Source organism: Camelus bactrianus, chromosome 22 (assembly GCF_048773025.1).
Source record: "Camelus bactrianus isolate YW-2024 breed Bactrian camel chromosome 22, ASM4877302v1, whole genome shotgun sequence".
Lineage (NCBI taxonomy): Eukaryota > Metazoa > Chordata > Mammalia > Artiodactyla > Camelidae > Camelus > Camelus bactrianus.
This window is the reverse complement of record NC_133560.1, coordinates 23,539,064-23,546,835: the sequence shown is the minus strand read 5'-3', so window position 1 is coordinate 23,546,835 and position 7,772 is coordinate 23,539,064. Positions and strand designations below refer to the sequence as shown.

Below are 7,772 nucleotides of genomic sequence, written 5' to 3'. Positions count from 1 at the left end.
CTCCTATGAGGTCAGAAGACCAGGATGCCAGGGCAGTAAATTCAGGCCAATCAACCTTCCCCATCCCAAAAGCCAGGGATGGCGGTGGGAATAAATCACAAACCACCAGACCTTCAGAATGAGGCAGGCAGCTTTTATTTAATTGGACAAAAGAAAGGCTCAACATGTGGCGCGTAGAGTCTACCCCAAGCTGTTGTCTGCTCCTGCCCCGATGGGGAAAGCGTACACTGGGTCAACCCTGACAGCCTGGGGGGCTTCACTCTGCCTCCCAGTCTCATCCCCAAAAAAGCCCTACTCTATCTGATCAAGGACAGAGTCTCAATTCTTCCATGCGCTGGGACCACCCAAGGACAAAGCAGGCCTGCTGATCTCCTTTCTGGGCCCACAGGGACCTCATTCCCTGTCCCATGTGTCAGGAGGGTGTCATGGCTCCTCTTCCAAGTTAGGAAGCTGCAGGGCCCAGGGAGAAGGGGCCAGGCAGGGTCAGGGCAGGCAGCCTGGTTCCGGAAGCCCGGAGTTGGCATTTAACGGTCTGGGGGGCCCAAGGCAGCTTCCTCTTGGGTAACTGGCTGCTGTGAAGGTTCGGGCCAGCAGTGCCCCAACCAGCCTTGGGAGAGGAGGGGCCGAGGGTCGGCAAGGCAGGGCACTGCTGGCTTCCCTTTTTCATGGAAGGGCCACCCACCTGCCCATCTCCCCATCCTCCCTGCAAGCACAGCCCAGCCTGTGATGGGACTGTGTGGGGGTTCTGAAGTGCAGAATTGGAGGAGGGGGCCTGCAGCAGACAGCTGAGTTCACCCATCTGAGGCCCCACCCATCTCCAATTTCCTCCAGACACAGGTCTGGGGCCGGGTCCTCATCTCTTCCCCTAGGCAGCGACTGGCCCATCCAGGGAAGGCAAGGGCCACAGACTCCAAGGGGGCTCGACTCCTGTTCCTGCTGAACTGAGCCAGTCTGCACAAATCAACTGTGTTTCAGCTCAGTAGGCACGGGAGGCAGAGCCCAGGGAGGCCCGGGCGGTGGGACAGGCAGGCCCAGGGGAGAGGTGGCAGGGCCAGAGGAGGCGGGGCCGTGGGGGGCGGAACTTAGCCACTGTGAACACACTTGCTGTGGACCTGCTCACAAGCAGCTAAGCCCTGCTCCCCAGGCCAGACGCAGGTGGTGGGGGCCTCTCTGCCACCCCATCCCCATCCCTATCCCTGGGTCGGGGTCCTCGGTAGTGGCAGTGACAGCAGCGGCCCCAGAGGCAGGGCTCAGGGTCGGTTGGAAATCCCTGGCAATGTGATTTGTGACAGGCAGCAAATCCCATCCCCAGGAACCCCAGCCGGCCATGGCACAGGGGTGGGGGGACACCGGGCAGGGCCAGCGGCTGGCACCTAGGAGAGACAAAAGGAGGTAATGAGATTTGAGGACATCTGCCCTCCAAGTCCCCACTTGCTGCCATCCTTTGAGTTCTTGCAGGGAAGCCCTCTTCCCTAAGAGAGAGCTGGACCACCTGGCTAGACACCCTTAGCCACAGCCATGCCTCCAAGGCCCAGAGAGGTAGAGGTGCCTGGAGGGTCACTTTCGGCCAAGGAGCCTGCAGGAACTCCCAGAGCCAAGTTCCCTCCCGCTTTTGTCGCCACCCCCCCACCACCACTGAGCCCTGGGCAGGCTAAATGGGGCCATGGGGAGAGGAAGCTGAGGGGGTGGCGGGCAGGCGGGTGAGGAAGTGATCTCACCCCAGCTGGCGCCACTTCCTAGAAGCCTGAAGGGCAGGAGGAAACCACCAGGGCCTCCCCCCGTGGCCCTGTCTCCTCAGCAGCCAGGCCTCAGCCCGCGCCCCACCAGAGCGGATGCCGGCAGCCAGGGTCCAGCTCTCCCCCCTGGCACGCACACCGCCAGAGCACCGGACCCAGGATCGAGATTCACATCCCAGCTCGGCCGTTTCCCAAATACCCTCCAAGCCTCAGTTTCCCTATCTGTGAAATGGAGCCAAGAGTCTCTGGGGCATATCACAGTGAGGTTTCACCAAGAGTGTCGCTCAGTAAGTACCTGACACCAGGACCACTGACTGAATTTGTGGAGTTCAATGCAAAATGAAAACCTGGGGCCCCTTGTTCACAAATTAAGAATTTCAAGACATCAACAGCAGAGCATCACACCAAGCTCCCTCCTTCTGAGTTGGGGGAGACCCTGTGAAGCTGGCCTTGTGTTCAGTAAACAGAGAGTTCCTGTATAGGAGACCCCAACTCTGGAGCCAGTCTGGCCACATTTGAACCCTAGCTATTCAGCTTCCCAGCTGGTGACTATGAGCAAGTCACTCACCCTCTCTGGGCCTCCGTTTCCCCATCAGCAAAGCAGGGCTAATGTCGTGGTAAGGGTTCCATGAGTGCTACGTATAATTAAGACGGGGCTACTCTGTCATCATTCACCAGGCAGAAACAGGAAGGATGATGGAACTGAAGATGCTGCACATGGGTAGGACCCCAGCACCCAGATCTGGTGGCACCCACCACTGGGAGACAGGTGGAGTGAGGTGCCCTGCTGTGTCCCCACCCCTTCCACACACACAGACGCACACAAACACACAAAAACACATACACTGGCCTCCGCTTTATCGTCGGGCCCTAGCCCAGCCCTGTCCCCTCCAGGTCTAGGGGCACCAGCCAGGAGCAGACGAGGCCCCGCAGGGCGGCCAGCCTCCCTGGGCCGCCTCCGGAAGTGAGACAGCACATTCGTGTCCCAGGGACGAGAACGGGAAGGGCGGCCATTTGGCCAGGCCCGTTTCCTGTGGGGTTTCCCCTGCACAGAGCCCCGGGCCGGGGCCAAGGCCACTCCCCGTCCCCGCAGGCGCAAAAGGCCTGGGTCTCAAGTGGAGGGGGCACTGCCATGCAGGTGGCCAGGAGCCGGGACCCCGTCACCATAGGCAGGTGACTTGGGCTCACGGGAGATGCTGTCCAGGGAGGGCCAAGGTCCTGGCCGCTGAAAGGGTCGGGGCAGGGCGGGCCCCTGGGCCAGGGGAGCACGGCAGGCCCCAGGCCACATCGATGGATGGATGGATGGATGGATGTCTGAGTATGCGCTGCAGACAGGGCGTGGACTTGTGAGACGGACTCAGACTCCGTAATGCTACCCCCCCACACCCCATGCTCCAAGAATGAATCAGGGGCAGCTTCCGCCGGGGGCGCCACCACCACCACCGCCCCCAAGCCTGGTCCCCAAATACTTTCCACCCTCTCAGAGCAGCTGGGATCGGAAAATACCAAGGGCTACAGGCCCCGCCCTGCCCGCCGCCGCTGCCCGCCCTCCCAGCCTGTCACTAACGCTTTGCCTAATGGGCCTAGACTCTCCGCAGAGGCTCCCTGGCCGGGCCCCAAGCCAGCCGCTAACCTGGGCTGCCCAGCCAAGTGCCGCCTGACCACCAGCCCCCGACCCCTCACCCAAGTCCCAGCGTCCGGCCCAATGGGCAGACCGCAGAGGCTGGCACCCAGGTGGAAGAAGGCAGGGCACTGGCAAGTGGGTGGGCCCCGCTGCCCACCCAGGGCTAGAGGGGAGGGGGGCAGGCTCAGGAAGGGGTGAGTAAGTGAGGACTGAATCACTTGTTATAAATAGGGGAACCATGCAAGTCACATCCCAGCCCCCATTGTGGCCAGTCACACAACGCCACGCTCCAACCCCTGCCTTCAACTTCAATCCCCCTCAGGCCAGTCCCAGAATTCCTAGGGGACCCCTACCATCCCCACTGTGAGCCCTTAACTGAGGGGTGCCCCCTTCCGCCATGTCTACTTCTGCCTTATCCTCAGATAGATCCTTGTCCAGGCCCTCCTGACTTGCCTTTTGGGGGCCACTGGCCTCAAGGGCAGTCACTGGCTTCCAGGCCCTGTCCTTCTCCCTCGGCACCCCGACAATTCCGAGGCCCAAAGCTCAGGGTTCCCGGGCTCCCCAAGACATTTTCGTGGTGTGGATGACAACAGTCATTGATGGTGATGCCAGACCAAGGCCCAAGGGGTCGAGCATACCAGAAGTCAGGACTCTGGCCCCTCACCACCAGGACCCCATCCCAGACCACCCAGGCCTGCTCTACCCAGGGCCACAGCTCAGTGACCACACCCAGGGTGGCGCCAGCTCCAGCGCCCTGGGGCAAGGCGCCGATGGAGCATGACTCAGCCATGCCCAGCATGGTGGCGTCCTTCTCTGCCCAAGGATTCTCACACACCCACACCCATTGGCCTCCGAGGACGTCCTTCGTCGATGACCAGCCTTTCCCAGACACACCTCCGTGTTCACCCAGAACACCCGCTGGCAGGAGGGAAGATGGCCAGGGTGCCCTCACAGGGATCTGAAGGCAAGGGCCTGGGACAGGGAGAGGACGTGCATACGTCTCTCCGCTGGTTTTCCCAATGCTCCCCATATACAGATGGAGAAACCGAGGACCAGAGGATTCAGAGCCAGGCCCAAGGTCACGCGGTAAGTCGAATAAGGAAAAGCCAGGCCTGATTCTGGCATAAAGTGCATCCGAAGTGGGAAAGGGACAGAAGGAGTTTTCTTCAGACCGCCCAGGGATCCTTGTGGCCTTCTTCACTTGGAACAGACTCCCCCACCCAGCCTCCCAAGGTGAAGGGCAAACTCTGCAAAATGCCTTACAGTCTATCAAAGCATCATCTGGGCCCATGGAGAGCAGGTCACTCCACTATACCCATGGGGCCAGTTACCCCCGGGCTGCAAATGGGACAAGGGTCTGTCCCACAGCTGCGGCCTGCACAGAACATCTGGCCTCCACTTGCAACAGGCAGGAGTTCGTACGGGGGGGAGGTCCCCAGGAAGACCCCTAGAGCATCCACCTCTGCTGTTTCTTTCCAGTGGGCAAGGGTCAGTGGAGACTCATAGGCCGGGCTAGCACAGACAGGCCCGAACCCCCTGGACACACCCTGTCACGCATGTGCTCCGCGTGCCAGCCCCAAGCCAGGCCGGCAGCTATTTTAGGGCCCCCTCCAGGCCCACAGACAAGGCCTGCCCTTTGGGGTCTTGAGGGAGCTCCCAGAGGACATTCTGCAAGGACAGAGGGCAATGGATACCCCCGGGCACTAGGACAGAGCTGGCACCAGGCCCTGGGGCTCGTGCCTTCCCAGGACGGTGGCATGTGAACACATGCACACGGGCTGGCCTGGGCATGGTGCGTGGGCGAGCGGACAGGGTGTGTCCCACATCACCTCGCCTCTAAGCCCGGGCACCTGTTGGGTACTGCCCTCCAGCTCAAGCTGGCATGGGCAGGGCTACCAGAAGACACCCCTCATGCCAAGGGTCCCACACACCCCAGCCTCACCCTCATACAACAGCCATCATAAGCAGGCAGCTGGTTGGGGTTGGGGCAGAGGGGACAGGTGACAGGGAACCAACTGCACCTTCAAGGCATTCAGGAGCCACTGGGTCTGGATCTGGCTGGGTTGCATAGGAAATTCAGTGTAGGACTGGGGGCTTTGGGAGCAGTCAAGTCCAATGCTGAGGTCAGAGGTCAGTCTGGGGCTACGATGGAGGTGTCAGGGTTCCATCTGGGCCCTTTCACCCTCTTCCTGCAGCCCAAGGGCACGGAGACCCCAAAATACACAGGGCTAGGGAGTCAGTCCTCCAAGAATCTCCCAAACCTGGCCCCCTTCCTCTGAATGAGCCCTTCTCCACTGGGCCAGGAGGAGCGAGAAAGGAGGAGCGGGGTCCCCGAAGCCCTCCGAAGCCCAGCTGTACTGCTGGGCCCCCAACCCTCTCCTCTATGGAAGGCCTTCCCCCCACTCACCGGCTGACATGTCAAGAACTTGAACCCTTGTCCCCTGCCCCCACAGACAAAACTCTGGGAGACCCCCATCCACAAAGCCCAGACAGGCAAGGCACCCCCAGGGGCCCCTGCACGGTATAGCCATTCCCCCCACCCCAAGCCAGGGCACATACTCTCCCACCCTGCGGCCAACTCCTGCCCACTGTGACCAGACCAAGAAGCGCTGGGACCCGCCCTCCCCACCACGCTCTGACGAATCTCTGGACGGGGAGTGGTTGGGGGACCCGCAGCGGGCCCCTGGGGACGGGGTAGAGGTGGAATGCCCTTCCCTCGCTCCGTAGGGGGCGCCCCGGGACTCTGCCACCGCCACCAGCAGATGCCCGGGCCGCGCTGTCCCCCCAGCCACCGGCGGCGGGGCGCGGGGCGGCGCCCTCCCCCTCGCCAGGGCCTGGGGGGCCCGCCGGGCGCACCCCCACTCCGCCCACCAGTCCGGCGCGGAAAAGTTGCCGCCGCCGCCACGGCGCCGCCGCCGCCTCCCTCCCGGTTCCCTCCCCGACTCACCCGCGGGGGAGGGGAGCCGGCACTCGGGGCTCCGGCCGCCGCCCCGGCCCGGCCGGCTGGGACGCAAGCCGGCGAGCGGCGGGTCCGAGACGGGCCGGGGGTGGTCGCCGGCCGCGTTCCATCCCACTCACTGGCCGGCCCGCCGCGGGGCCGAATCGCTTTTAAAACCTCCCCGTCTCCTCCCCCCGGGCCGGGCAGGGGGCGGGCGCGGGGCGGGGCGGGCACGCCGTCATGTGCCCCCGGAGCCGGTCCGCCCCCACTTTCTCTCTCCGAGGTCCCCCAACTCAGTCCCGTCCCCAACTCAGCCCTAACTTTCTCCTTCCTTGTCCCAACTCTTCCTGGGCCCCAGACTGAGCCCGACTTCCCCCTCCGGGACCTGGACTTGGGTCCAGCCCGTTTTTCAGCGAAGGCTCTGCCGGGATCGGGAGAAAGCAGGGGTCCTAATACCCAGTGTACCCCCAAACCCTTTTTGGCCTAATTCCTGTCCCTGCGCAGGAAGAGAAACCCAAGAGGCCGTGGACAAGGGGAGAGGAGATGGAGGCACGGTGCCACACTGCCACTGTGGACCCCCTCCTTTCCCTGGGAGGGCATGGGCCTGGGGATTCTGGGATCTGGCCAAACGCGAATCCCTGCTCTCTCCAGTTCCACAGTGCACTCTACAGCCTCAGAGAGTCCCTCCTTTTATCCCACCCAACCCTCTCCTGCTGCACTTGAAGACTTTCTGATCCCAGTCCAGGTGGTCCCTGGGTCTAGGTCTCCTCCCACCTCAGGCTTCCCGGCATCCCCACCCCCTCACCCACCCAGGGCCTCTGGGAAACTCCCCAGCTCCTAGAGGATCCCTGGGAGAGAGGCCCTGCCTGGATCCCTCCCTCCTTCCCTGCATGCGTGTCTGTCCCACCTCATCCTCCGCGGACCTCCCCTCCACCGGGAGGAACACGGCGGCATTGTTCCCCAGGACCGGGCCCTGCCTTGGGGCCTGGCTCCCTGCCCAGATGGGGGGCTGGGAACAAAACTCAGCAAAGGAGGGGCGGGGTGCCCTCTGCCGCCAAGCCAGCCTCCTTGGGCATGCCCGGATGCCACTTTGCCCTAAGATGGGACCCGGACCAATGGTCCCCAGACCACCACCACCACCATCACATCACAGGGTTCTGCAGCCAGAGGATCATTCCCCGACTTGTGTGAACACAGCTTTGGGGCACAGTTTTTCTCCCACCCCCAACATTTCTGAAGTCTTATAATTGGGGCTGGGGCTCATAATCTTCACCACCCACCTCCCAGGCAGTAAGAGTAATGCTGAGGGTAGGGGGACCCAGCAGCAGGCCCAGGCAGAAGACTGGAGTGGCCGGTTGGATGCCTCTGGGTCACCTCACACCCCCAAATTCCTCCAGAGCCCCTATTTCCTCAGTTCAGCTCAACAGGCTCCCACTTCGGATTTTGGTGGGATTAGGGTGAGGGGGCAGAAGCC

At 62.6% G+C, this 7,772-nt stretch overlaps 1 long non-coding RNA gene across 1 annotated transcript; it reads right to left on the bottom strand.

Annotated features, from left to right (window-relative positions):
- Positions 1-112: 112 nt before the first annotated feature.
- LOC123616622 (uncharacterized) lies at positions 113-7,100 on the bottom strand. The gene is made up of 2 exons (XR_012501635.1): positions 6,308-7,100; positions 113-1,373 (listed from the first exon to the last, which is right to left on the bottom strand). It is a non-coding gene; the product is annotated as an uncharacterized LOC123616622 (long non-coding RNA).
- Positions 7,101-7,772: the final 672 nt, after the last annotated feature.